This window comes from Musca autumnalis, unplaced genomic scaffold (genome assembly GCF_047663935.1).
Source record: "Musca autumnalis isolate F117 unplaced genomic scaffold, ASM4766393v1 scaffold_5, whole genome shotgun sequence".
In the NCBI taxonomy this organism is placed as follows: Eukaryota; Metazoa; Arthropoda; class Insecta; order Diptera; family Muscidae; genus Musca; species Musca autumnalis.
The window spans coordinates 83,743,553-83,758,232 of record NW_027412088.1 but is presented as its reverse complement, the minus strand read 5'-3'; the positions used below and the strand labels follow the sequence as shown (position 1 = coordinate 83,758,232).

At 35.0% G+C, this 14,680-nt stretch overlaps 1 protein-coding gene across 2 annotated transcripts in view; it reads right to left on the bottom strand.

Annotated features, from left to right (window-relative positions):
- LOC141405486 (ras-related protein Rap-2a-like) overlaps positions 1-13,611 on the bottom strand; it is a 68,861-nt gene extending 55,250 nt beyond the window's left edge. The window contains exon 1 of one of the 2 annotated variants that reach the window (XM_073989875.1): positions 13,049-13,611. The gene's annotated coding sequence lies outside the window, so the exon portion shown is untranslated. The remainder of the gene's footprint in view (positions 1-13,048) is intronic. The other variant, XM_073989874.1, reaches the window with a different exon arrangement.
- Positions 13,612-14,680: the final 1,069 nt, after the last annotated feature.

Here is a 14,680-nt window from a genome sequence, read left to right as displayed (position 1 = left end):
AGAGGAGAGCATAATTATTCGTATCGACCGAAAGACACGCCTTTTTATTTGCGCTCGGTATGTAACGGTAATAGGTTCACGTTTTGATATAGCTCCCATAAAACAGTACCTCCCGATTTTCGATAGTTCAGAGATATAGCCACTGTTCAGTATACGTCATCGTTTTGATATTTTTGGTGGATTTAACCTCATTCAGCCCGATCGAACGTAACGCCTTTTTTCTTCGCGCTCTATATGCAATAGTGGTAAAATACCCCTCAGCGAAATGTATGTTCCTTCGGGATATGTATGGCAACATTTATATAATTCATAAAAAAATTACTTCTATAAATTGTAGTTTTTATTATCGAGATTTTGCTGTATTTAAAAAATGTATCTTTACCTAGCTATTCCAAGGACTTAAATCAATGCTCATGAAGTTTCACTTCCCACATTTTGAGATTTTATCCGTAATTATAATATTTTCAAAAATCGAACATGATCGCGGTATTCTGATTCCAATGATGATATTGTATTGTATATCAATAACTTTGCCTGATTTCCAATTGATCTTTCTGGAATTTCGATCGTGTGACATCTCAAGTTATCCGGATTTTACTGTATTCCAAAATGTGGAGTTGATCGCGCTGTCCCATTTATTGTTTAGTGTTCAGCGTTTATAGCGTTTTTTAGGCACGCTTACAAAATTATGTGTATTATCAGAAATAATTAATGTTTGCAAATTTTGTGATGACCGCGATATTTCACTTTTCGCGATATTTCACTACCGCGACGACCATTCAGGGTCAAGACAGTAATTACAGTAGTATTGCAAACAATCTGTAAACAATACGTTCAAAAATATCATGGACTTCAGATTAAAAAAAAAATGTTGAAGAAGAACCTCCGGTCACTACACTTAGCCGTATTAAAATAGCTCACGACCGCGCTATCCCACTTGTTCAAGCTAGTGTTTATATCATTTTTGTGTCACGCTTACTAAAATTATGTATATTAATTGCAATAATACAGTTTTGAAAACTTTGTGATGACCGCGATCATTCAGGGAAAACAATCTGTAAACAATACGTTCAAAAATATCAAAGATTTCAGATTTTCTTAAAAACATTGTGGGGGAGGACCACCGGTCACTACTCCTAGCCGTATAAAAACAGCTTACGACAGTTCTAATTAATTGAAATAATACATTTTTGAAAATTTTGGGATGACCGCGTTTTTCACTTCCGCGACGACCATTCAGGGTCAAGACTGTAATTACCATAGCATTGCAAACAATTTGTAAACAATATATTAAAACGTATATTGAATTTCGCGGTTTTCTTAAAAAAATTGTGGGGAGGACCACCGGTCACTACACTTAGCGTGATAAAAAAAATAGATTACGACCTATTCTCAGACCTAAAAACTCCACATACAAAATTTCATAAGATTTCCCAATCGATTTTTCGGTATTTCTATATAGTGACATCTCAAGTCATCGGGATTTTACTGTATTCCAAAATATGGCGTTGACCGCGTTATCCCACATATTGAAGCCAGTGTTTTAGCGGTTTTGTAGTCACGCTTACTAAAATTAGGTATATTATCTGAAATAATACATTTTTGAATAATTTGGGATGACCGCGATATTTCACTTCCGCGACGACCATTCAAAAAAATATATAGCCTATTTTCACCACCGGTGTTCCCAGTACATTATCTGAAATTTTCAAGAAAATCTATTCAGCCGTTTTTGAGTCTATTCGGAACATACAAACATACAAACATACAAACATACAAACAAACAAACATACTAACATACACACATTGCCTTTTATATATTAGATTGCGTGTAACTTGGCATTTGGAGATCCCAGTGTTTGAGAGATTCCATCATGAGAAAGAATATATTTATTGAGGCTAAGCGACAAATTATTTCCTAGTTTCTAAATAAAACACCGAAACTTATTTTTTTTTTTATACCCTCAGCCTTTAGGCTAAGAAGGGTATATACACTTTGATACGATGAAAATGTGCCTCATCGAAATAATGATTTTAGACCCCAAGTATGTTTGGACGAAATGTGTTTCAGACAATTTGGAGTCGATCTAGCCATGTCCGTCCGTCTGTCTGTCTGTCTGTCTGTCCTGCTGGCTGGAGCGCACGATAACTCTCGAACGGATGAACCGATTCGGTTCATATTTTGGCTTTCGTAATATTTTGCCCAAACTTAGTTTAAGTTCGAAGATGGGCTATATCGGTCAACTCCTTCCGGTACCTCCCCCACAAAAGTTCGAAAATGTTCGGAAAATTTGAGCGCATGATAACTCTTGAAGGGGGTAACCGATTTGATTCATACTTTGCCCATCGTGAAATATATACCAGACTTAGATGTGGTTCCAATATGGACTCAATCGGTCTACTCCTTCTGGTACCTCCCACACAAAATTTTAGATAAGTTCAGTTTAGGACCTGCTCTCGAATCGCTTTGATTTTTGTTTTAGCAACTTCTATTCACCGCCCCTACACGACGGTAAAAGTTTCATTAGGGGCAAGTCCATACTTCCTGAGAAAATAGCCTGAAAGTTGCCAAAAACCCCTATGACACCGTGTGAGGTGGTTGGAGCGCAAGATAACTCTCGAACGGATCTGACGATTCGGTCCAAAATTTGGCCTTAGTAATATTTTGTTCAAACATAGTTTAAGTTTGAAGATAAGCCATATCGGTCCACTCTATCAGGTACCTCCCCCCAAAATTTCAAAAATGTTCGGAAAAATTGTTCGTACGGTAACTTTTGAAGGGAGTGACCGAATTGGTCCATACTTTACACATCTTAATATATCTACCAGATATAGATCAGGTTCAAATATGGACTATATTTGTCCACTTCATCCAGTACCTCCCAAACAAAATTTCGGATAAGTTCACTTTAAGACCTGCTATGGAATCACTTTGATTTTTGTTGAAACAACTTGCATTCGCTGCCTAAATTATGATTATAAAAGTTTTTTCAGGGGCAAATCCACACTTCTTAAGCAAACAGCATGAAGGGAGTAAAACCCCCCTAGTGGTACCATATGTAGTGGCTGGAGATCGACTTCCATAATGGTCAATGCCGATCCATTCCTTTAAGTATTTCCTCCGCAAAACTTCTGCTCTTTAATCTAATCAACATTTTTGTCGGTTCATACGTCCAAATATTTTAAAACCCTCTAAATACATACGTTTTTTGGGAAAAAATTGTTTCAATATACACATGCTGAGGGTATATCTCTGTCGGCCAAGCCGACTGATATTATTTGACATTATTTGACCACTGAGAACAAAATTATAGTCAATTTAGGCCGAAAATTTAGATAAAAACTTCAAAATGCCTGAAATTGTGTAGTACCGTTATATAAAGGCTACACCAAAACCTGGACTTATGTCCATAATTTTTGGTGGGGATGTTTCTGTGTCATTGGGGACTCCAAATGCCAAGTTACAACCAATTCTGGTTAAAAATGAAGATAAAATCCTTAAAACACTTGAAATCAGGCCGTACCGCTATATGGGAGCTATACCAAAACCTGGACCTATGTCCACAATTTCTGGTGGGGACGTTTCAGTACCATTGGGAACCCCAAATGCCAAATTACAGCCTATTCGAGTTAAAAATGAAGATAAAATCCTTATAACACTTGAAATCAGGTGGTACCGCTATATGGGGTCTATACCAAAACCTGTACCTATGTCCATCATTTTTAGTGAGGAAGTTTCTATACCAATGGGGGTCCCATTGCCAAGTTACAGCCAATTCGGCCTAAATATGAAGATAAAATCCTCATAATAGTTGAAATCGGGTGGTACCGCTATAAGGGGGCTATACCAAAACCTAGACCTGTGTTCACAATTTTTGATGGGGAAATGTCTGTATCATTGGAAATCCCAAATGCCAGCTAATTCGGGCAAAAATGAAGATAAAATTCTCAAAATACCTGAAACTGGGTGGTGGGAAAAAATGCGCTCATATTCATGTATTGTCATCTAAATCTAAAAAGTGTGCAAAGTTTCAGTTCGATTGGTCAACTGCAACTGCGTTAAAAATGAGTTACTAGATTTGAACTAAACGGACTCAAAAGCAAGTTAAATAAAACACTGTAAAAACAAATTGCATTTGAAAGAGTAAAAGTTAGATGACAGCGAAGCCGTCCCACATCCGATATGTCTGAGAAGCCTTCATTACCAAAGGCGAAACATGTCATGTCACATAGTGGTGGGTGTGTGGGTTCGATCGTCGGCTTTCCTTTTTCAGACGCATTATTGATCATAAATCTCGATTTCCTACGAGAAATTAATTAAAAAAACAATGATGCTTGAGAGTGTCCTTTTTTAGCCCATAAAGACATTTGTACTCGTCCCATTCGTTTAACACTTTTTTTATTTTGTATTATTATTTTTTTATAGATTTTTATAGCGAAATTATAGCTTTTTACACAAATCGACATTTTTCATTAAAGCATGAATTTTTATAAAACGGCCGATACACTATCAAATTGACTTGCCCATTTGATGAACTCCTCCTTAGCATTCAATCAGCCTTCAATCTGCAACCGAAATCTGCAAATTTTCCTCTAAAAATGAATGAATGAACATTTTTTTTATTTCTTCTTATTTCCATAAAATTCACACACACATTCTCATATTTGATTTGAGGTATTGACATCAAAATTTGATACTGTATGGGCCGCTTAAGAGTTATATGAGTTTTATGAAAACACAAGGAGTTTTTTACCCTACACCACTATGTGGAAAGGGTATTATAATTTTGTTTTGGGAAAAATTCATGTGACACCGCGAAATATCGGTCATAAACCCCCAATGTGGTATACTGATCTTCATATCTCGACGAGATTGAGATGTGCGTTCGACCGTCTGTCCATTATAAATTGTAATCAAACTCCAGGCCGCAATTATGGACCGATCGCCAAAATCTTGCATGGAGTTCGGGTTCAGACCAGAATAGAGACCTATTGTTATTAGTGATGATCGTGAAATATTTAGCAGGTGAAATGGACATCATTTTTATCCGGTTTTGTAGCTGCTCTGGAGGTCGCCCGATCGCCTCGAAATTTTAAAAAAAATAAGAGTATGTATATTACAAAGAAGAAGCTTGTAATTTGAGATAGTGATAAGATAATATTTAGAGGGTTAAATGGACCACAACTTTTGTGTAATAATTGTGAAAATTTTTAATATACAGCTTATATATGTATTCCTTGAGGATACATTCCGCCCACGTAAATAACATTTGGAAAGCCATTTCTTGAACTTTCCGTTGATGCCAATTATGTTGATTTACGTGCTCAGATAACAGAGTTATATATATCCAGTTATTTGCTTGTAATGTAATCAGAAGCACGCTAGAGGTTGCAATAATAGATCAATTATCACGAGATTTTGCACGATGTAAGAGTTTAGGTCGAAGAACATGCCTATGATTTTGGATTATGATCTAATATTATCTAGTGGTTTAAATGGGTCATTACTTTTGTATGGAAAATATAAGAACTTAAAAATTGGTCCATATTTTACTTCCTGGAGGGTATATACCAGCAAAGTTGCCTACATCCGGAAAAAGAACTACAGAATTTTCCCCTGATGCCAATTGCAATAATCTGTCTCCTGGGTAACTAACGGGCCTACTGCCTTATATATAATAGGCTTTGTGTAGAATACGACATTTTCCTCCCATGCTACAATTTGTCTCTATCCCAGCATTATCGCAAATTACGTGGAGCCCTAGCATATTAATTGTCCAATTGATCTGAGCAATTGCGATGTCAAAACACGTTCTCTATTAAGACTAGAATCTCTAGAGATTAAAAAAAATAATTTGAAGTCATATTTTGCTATTCCACTCGGTTGATAAGGCATAGCTACAAAAATTGTCAATTAGATTTACAATAAAAATCATTTACCACCCATAATCATTGTGGCAGAGCATATTGCAGACGGATAAACATATATTTAAACATAATTCATCTTAAAATACACTTTTCAGTAAGCTTAAGCCAAAAAGTTGGGTATCTTTGTGAAATAAATGTCCTTCTGATGCTATTTCCATGCCTTCATGCTCCCAGGCATCAGAATGGTCTGATCTATCATTTAAAATACTGCGATATTTAATTTTTATCGTTAATGATGTGGACCATAATAATATTGTGGCACTTTGAACGATCTTTCATAACAACATGGTAGTAAACTGATAGAAGTGTTATGTATTCAATTGCAGAACACTGCTACTATGGTAAGGCTGAATTTTGTGGAGCACGTTTGGAGCGTATTTCGGGTTCAAACTTAAAGTTATTTCCTTCAAATATCACACTTGTAAAAGCAAATATGTTCTTATTCTCATAAAAAATCGAAATCTGCAAAATATTCCGCGATAATGGGGGAAAATCATAGAAAATATTGTTAAATGATTAATCTCTTGAATATCCCTGTATCCTTGAAATACCGATCCGTAAATTGGTCAATAATGGTACGAATGTGTGTGAAATATATTATTTTTACCGTAACTGATAACACTGTGCAACAAAATGGAGCTCAAAGTCTGGGGGTGGAAAATTCCTATTGGAGATGAAAGCCCTTGGTGAGTATATACAGAACCCCAAAGGACAGATTCGCCGTGAGTCGAACTCTCGCGATATGGCGTGATGAATATTTTGCCGGAGGCCCTAAAAGCCATCTGGAATCAGCGTTATATCTTTGTTCGCTGTTGTTTAAGCTTATATTTAAGATGACATTTCTTCAGTCAAATCAAATGAAGATATTAGTCATATCTGATTGACAATTTTAATAGCTTTTTAATGATACACATATGCGGTTAATCGGTTCATAAAAACAGGATAAAAATTCGGTTTTAATATCAGAATAACCGGTCCCATAATTCGGATATCCGGATCTTTATTCAAAAAAATAATGAAATAAACGTGCTAGGCAAAACAAGATATAACTGTTTTAATGACTCGGAGAATTCTAGGTCATCAATAGGTTAACAATAATATATTGAAATAAATAGATATAGGGCTGCCTGAGCAAGATTCGGGTAAAAGTGAAAAACGTCCGCTTAAACAAGATTTTATCGATTTTATGTCTTTGGGAACCGTGCCTAAAGAATATTCCGAAGCTGAAAATGTAATCTTGTGCCACTTTTATTGCGGTTCTTGAAATAAAGGACGAAAAGGACATTGAAGGAAGCGAGTTAGAAGGTCGATATGTTCTACGAAAAAAATCTTCTTTGATTTGACTGAAGAAATGTCATCTTAAATATAAGCTTAAACAACAGCGAACATAGATATAACACTGATTCCAGATGGCTTTTAGGGTCTCCGGCAAAATATTCATCACGCCATATCGCGAAAGTTCGACTAACGGCGAATCAGTCCTTCGGGGTTCTGTATATACTCACCAAGGGCTTTCATCTCCAATAGGAATTTTTCACCCCCCAAAATTTCGGTTCACAGTGTAATAATTAAATATATAACAAAAACACATTTTAATTGTTAATGTCTAAAAACCAACAGAACAATTTTGTCAAAATACTTATGCCACGCAGTGAAATTTTATTTCCATTACAAAAGTTCAAGCGTATATTAGAATTGATAAAATTTATTACTAATTTTAAGTACTCTAGTAAAGGATTAGCCAGAACATTTTTTCATATTTTTGTAGAAGACTAATCCGGTAAAAAACCAAACACATCATTTTTTCGAACTTGTCAAAATAATTATGCCAGCCAATGTATGTGATATTTTTTAAAAAACGCTATATTTGCCAAAATTACACATGTATCGGTGTAAAAATTTACGGATTAATATACATTAGTACTTCTTTGGGGCCTAAAGACCCGACCAAGCCTGTTTTTTTAAACGTTATACCTTCAATACTACTGAACCGATTTCCATCAAATTTGCAGCAAAAGCTCTATGTTTGCCGTTGTTATGTATATTTTATGAATTTCAGAGGAGGTGGGGTACCTTCCCCACGCTTTTCTTTTAAACGCTATGTGTATAAGCAAACTTATCATTATATCGGTTTCGGTTTTGGGACCCATTTGTGTGTACCCAAGGTACATATTTGGAGCCAAAATACCAAGGCACGCCAATTTTTTAAAATATTTTATAACTTGAAAACTGATGATTAGACATCGGATTTTGCATATTTGCATATTTTTTAATATTAAAGATACGAAGATTCTGAAAAGTCGTAAAATTGTCATTTAAAGTTGGAAAATCCATCAAAAAATACATAACAGTGTTCTAAACTAAGACTGTTGACCGTATAACGTCGATTTTTTCAGCAGATTATTATGTTATTGAGACCATTGACGACAGTGTGGTGTAGGGTATAAAAATATCGTATCGTAATACCATTTTTTTTATTATTAAACTATGTAAAAATATAAAATTTGATAAAATATCAAACGTTTTATGTAAAATTCAATATTTTCTTTTTTGTAGCATCTTAATTTAATTTGTAGCATTGGGCTAGTTTTAACTCAAAGGACCAAATCGATCTCGGATTTTTTAGCCGGGGAGCCGCCTAAACCTTTTAGTATTTTTTGCACTATTAGATCAAACAATGCCAGACCAATAAGTTCCGGACTAAGGTACCACATATGATTTTTCTTTTTATTATTTCCTTTATCTGATATTTGTTTGTGAATGCCTTTCGTATTAAGTAAACCTTCAATGCGATTTAGGTCTTGTTTTGGACCTAAAAATATTTCTGAATATCGTTTTCACTATTTTTTGTATTAAACTCAATCTATTGTCTCTATTTCTTTTTAATCATTGATAATGTTTACCGAATATATCCTATATTATACCTATATAAACATTATCTTGTTCATTATACGTTTTGTAAAATCAATAACCCAAGCTCTCACTTATAACACTTAGTTGTTGTCGTGTGGGATACCAAATAAATAAATAAAATAGAAAAAACATTCTGGGGGCGTCCAGTCTCGAACGATTTAAACGCAAGGTGCATCTACGGCCTCTTGTTCTTGGGAAGTGGGCTGGGCAGTAGTTTTAAAACACTCTCGCCTACTTCGAACTTGGATTTGTCAATCGCAGACTATTCTTATAGAAATCGCTTGAATATGTTTGGTTGATGTCCGGATGTGCTTCCAAACTTGCAGTCAAAAATCCCTCTCAACAATTTTCTAACAAGTTTGTACGGTGGTACAGAATCTCTCGACCTAATATCTGCTCGAGCTGGTGAGACCCCATTTTTCTAGGCATTTGTACACTGATAGTTCTTGTTTCTCCCATGAGCTACTGTCAGGTTCAGGAACACCTAGGAGTTGTTCTTTATCCCCAAATGATACCAAAACAGCAACCCGTTTTTTCATCCCTGTTTTGAGAATATCTGGTAATAGTTTTCCATGTCAGTGCACACAAATAGCCTCCTTCCTTGAAGCTGTTGCGTTTATTTTTCACGGTTTATTCTCCGCTGTTCACGGATAAAGCTTCTAGAGATCTTATATTTGTAGGGATCCTCTGAGATAGCTTCTACTGTAGCCATAATGATACTAGTAACGTTCCTTTACACCTTACAGGGGTCCAGCTCCAATGACAATTGCATATTTACGATTTTCTTGAAGCCACGCTTGATTGTTTTCGGGACAGATGGTTCTTCTGATTCTACGATACGTTTAGCATCAAAACAAGACCTAGACCTCATTGAAAATGTATTGAAATATGAAAACATTGACACGCAAATTTCAGAAAAAGGAAATAACATAATTAATAATCTGTGGTATCTTAGTCCTGAACTTGCTGACCTGCCATTGTTTGATCCAACGATGCAAAACGCCGTAAAGAGCCAAAAGGCGACAAAAATCTTAACAAAGCAAAGTTTAAAATTTATTCAGAAATATTCGATCCAAACTTCCAAAAGAGCAACTGCCGAAAATCCTAGAAAAAGGTCTGGCATAATTCTTGTTGCTCAAGAGATTAAACTCCGAATTTCCAGGAGGCGAACTACATAGCAGAGCGTTCTTCAAGTAGTCAGCTGTACACAGATAGCTCCAAAACCACATGATGTCTGACTCTCGAATAAATTTAGTTTAGAACAAAATGTAAAAGACATTTGTTTTCATTCCAAAAATTTATAAAAATGAAGAAAATTTTTTTTAATAGTCTCCATTTTCGCACAAAAGCCTACCTAGTCACGTTTTTCGGGACATTGGCTTTATTATCTCGAATTCTCTAATACCAATTTAGTATTAGATTTATTATATATACTTATATTTTGTTGTCCAGCAAGAAATGTTAAGAACAGAATGGCCTTTAACATGCTTAATATGGACAAAAAGCTTTAACCATTCCAGAGAAATGGGTCGCAGAAATAGCTAAATAACCAAAAAAAATCGAGATTTTCAAATGTCGAGGCCCCAGTGGCACATGTTAACATATTCCAATTGTGCTCAAACTTGACAGTCTTAAAATCTGACCAAACTAAAAACTTTATGCGGTTGCCGCCATAAAAAATCCGACATCGATTTGTTCCCTTTGAAAAATAACCAGCCCAACGCTACAAATTATAACAAAGAAAATATTGAATTTTACATAGAACGTTTGATATTTTATCAAATTTTATATTTTTGCATAGTTTAATAATAAAAAAATTGTATTACAATACCATACTTTTATTCCCTACACCAAACTGTCGTAAGAGGTCTCGATAACACAATAATCTGCTAAAAAATCGACGTTAAACGGCCAACTATCTTAATTTAGAACACTTTGAAGATTTTTGACGATTTTTCTCACATTAATTGACAATTTTACGGCTTTTATGACGATTTTCGGCCAAAAACTGTTTGCATATTTTGCATATTTTTTGCATATTCTGCATATTTTGCATATTTTTTACATATTTTGCATATTTTGCATATTTTTTGCATATTTTTCGCATATATTTTGCATATTTTTTTGCATGTTTTTGATATGACCCCAAATATCGAAAAATTGACCTTTAAAACGCCTAGATCCAAAATTTGAGTCCAATCGGATGAGAAATAAAAAACATGCAAAAATCCGATGTCTACTGATGATCTTTTTAATACATTTTTTTTTCAAAACTGCTGAACCATTTCTTTAACTTTTATAATTAGATAGCTTTAAAATAAAGACAGGGGACATGGACGATAATAAATCCTAAACAGCATCAATGGGCCAAAAAAGTCCGACAGTCTGTAAGAGAAAAGAAAGGTTACAGACAAAATCTGTTGGTAAATTTAAAATCCTCCTCGGTTTGATAATGGACCAAAGAAGTGAGGTAGAAAATATTTATTCTTGAAATGTCAAGCATAAAGTCCATAAAAAGTTTTCATTAAAATTCATTACGACGGTTCAGCAAAGCGGACCGGTGTCTGCTAGTTATATCAATAATAAATGATTCCAAAAAATCAAATAATTATAGCAATAACATAACGTGTACAGTCATTTAAAATAAATTCCATGGAAAACAGTCCCCAGAGAAAGTGGTATGGTAGGCCTCATCCGACTATAATCCTCTCTAATTATACCCTCAGCCTTTAGGCTAAGGAGGGTATATACACTTTGATACGATGAAAATGTGCCTCATTGAAATAATGGTTTTAGACCCCAAGTATGTTTGGACGAAATGTATTTCAGACAATTTGGAGTCGATCTAGCCATGTCCGTCCGTCTGTTCTGCTGGCTGGAGCGCACGATAAGTCTCGAACGAATGAACCAATTCGGTTCAAATTTTGGCTTTCGTAATATTTTGCCCAAAATTAGTTTAAGTTCGAAGATGAGCTACATCGGTCCACTCCTTCCGATACCTCCCCCACAAAAGTTCGAAAATGTTCGGAAAGTTTGTGCGCACAATATCTCTTTAAGGGAGTGACCGATTTGGTCCATACTTTGTATAGCGTAAACTTTCTACCAGAGTAATATGAGGTTCCAATATGGACTCAATTGGTCTACTCCTTCGGGTACGTCCCACATACAATTTCGGAAAAGTTCAGTTTAGGGCCATCTGTCGAATCGCTTTGATTTTTGTTTTAGCAACTTGTATTTGGTGCCCTCCATACGTCGGTACAAGTTTCATCAGGGCCAAGTCAATACTTCCTGACAAAATAGCATGAAAGTTGCAAAAAAACCCCTATGACACCGTGTGAGGTGGTTGGAGCGCAAGATAACTCTCGAACGAATCTGCCGATTCGGTCCAACATATGGCCTTAGTAATATTTTGTCCAAACATAGTTTAAGTTTGAAGATAAGCCATATCGGTCCACTCCTTCAGGTACCTCCCCCACAAATGTTCGGTAAAATTGTTCGTACGGTAACTCTTGAAGGGAGTGTCCGAATTGGTCTATACTTTACACATCCTAATATATCTACCAGATATAGATCAGGTTCAAATATGGGCTATATTTGTCCGGTACCACCCACACAAAATATCGGATAAGTTCACTTTAAGACCTGCTATCTAATCACTTTGATTTTTGTTGAAGCAACTTGTATTCGCTGCTTCAATTACGATGGTAAAAGTTTTTTAGGGGCAAGTCCATACTTCTTGAGCAAACAGCCCGAACCCCCTATGGCACCATATGTTGTGGCTGGAGATCCACTTCCATAACGGTCAATGTCGATACATTCCTTTTAGTATCTCCTCCGCAAAACTTTTGATCTTTAATCCTAATCAAAATTTTTGTCGGTTCAAATGCCCAAAATTTTTAAAACCCCCTAAATACATACGTATTTTGGAAAAATATTGTTTCAATATACATCGGCAAAGCCGACTGATACTTTTTTACTTGTTTTAATAATTAATTAATTTAATTTTTTACAGATATTTTTGTTAACGTGTCTATGACATTTTCATATAACACCAATTAGAGTTTCAAAATACCGTTATAAAACATAAACATAACAGTTACGAACATTCAGCCATTGCAAAACACCTTTGAATATTCTCATATACCAAGAATATGAAATATATAGTCTTAAAATTTGCGATTCTGTCACATAGAACAAAAACACTTACCGTCACGATAGCAAATAAAATTTCACAGCAATTTTGTGTGCACAAAGGAAGTTTCTACCAAGAATTTAAAGTGCTCTTGCTGTTTTACCAGAAATTTCTTTTTATGACATTTTTTCATTTGTTATTAAATTTCACGAAGCTAATTGAAAAAAGGAATTACACATTAAGGACGTCAAAGACAAGTTTTTAGCTATTCACATAAGAGCGCACACATCCACTCACAACGACAATGCCACTGACCCGTCTTTGTTTTTTTCTTTTTTTTTTTTTTGTTTTTTGCTATTAAATCTCTGTTAATTTGTTTTGAAAATGCTTTTTTCACAATTAACGGAAACGGAAGATTTGTTTGCAAGTTGTTGTTCTCTTTTTTTTCAAAACTTCAGGCAGCTTGAAATTTGGTATCCATCTGCTTGCCCGGGTTATGAATTAAATTAATTAATTTTGTTTACAAGTCTTAATTAATGCCGCGCCAAAATTATAACGTATTTAAACGCAAGAACTTTTTTCCAAGATTTTTCACTGCGACGATGTGAAGTATACGAAATACAAAATATATTTGAAACACAATTCAAGTCAACATGCCAATTTATACTATTTTACCACCACTTAACCATCACAAAAACTGTTCCCAGTCATTTTCTCTTTTTGTGTTGATGAAATTCTCTTGGAAAATTCATTTTCCTACTAGAAATGTTCTCTTTTAGTTTTTGTGGAGCATAACAATCAACAGTATATGTTGCTTTTCATCACAGAGTAAATGTGAAGGGTGTGTTCCCACCCACCAAAGCTTCAAAGCACTAACACCATACACCAACCCCCATGACATTGACATTGTTGCTCTTTATGTTTGGGCATTGATTTTCTATGCAAACGACAAATCCACGGAACAATGACTCCCGTTTTTTTTCTTTTTGTTTGTTCCATAAGGAAGACAACAACAAGGCATGAACTTGTCACATGAATGCGGTGGGGACAAAGAATGGAGACTAATTTCATTTATTCTGTTCTTCTTCTTTCTTCTTTTTTTGTTTGCTGTAACTGACAAAATCTGATTGTGTGCAATTTTCGTGCTTATCTTTAATGTTATATTATCTGACGGAATGGCTATAAATTATAATGCGTTTGCTGATTTCCTCATATTTACTGTAGTAGGGGGAGAGGAGGGAAGTTGTTGTACTCATAATGTTTATATCATTTATCAGTTTAATCGAAAGTTTCGTTGATAGGAAATTTACCGGAATCCATATAACTATGATTTCCTTTGGCAGAGAACTTTCGCTTCTTTTCACATGCAGTAGTTCGAATGGATAAACTAGAACTGTTAGGCTAGACTCAACTAATATTAAGTAAAAAACGGAGTGAAAACACCGTTTGTTCTTAAAGTTGAACGTAAAAATCTGAAATGGCATAACGTATTTTTGTGCTGCTTCCTTTATTTGAGTTTTCGATTCATATTTTGCATGCACCTCTATAAACCGTCAGTAAATTCACATTGAAAACAAATAAAATAATAGAAATAACAAGGAAAAAAGTGTTAAGTTCTGCAGGGCCGAACTTTTTATACCATCCACCGTGAAATACATATTAGTCCACAATTTAAGTGGAGATATTTTGTGACCACGGAAACCCAAA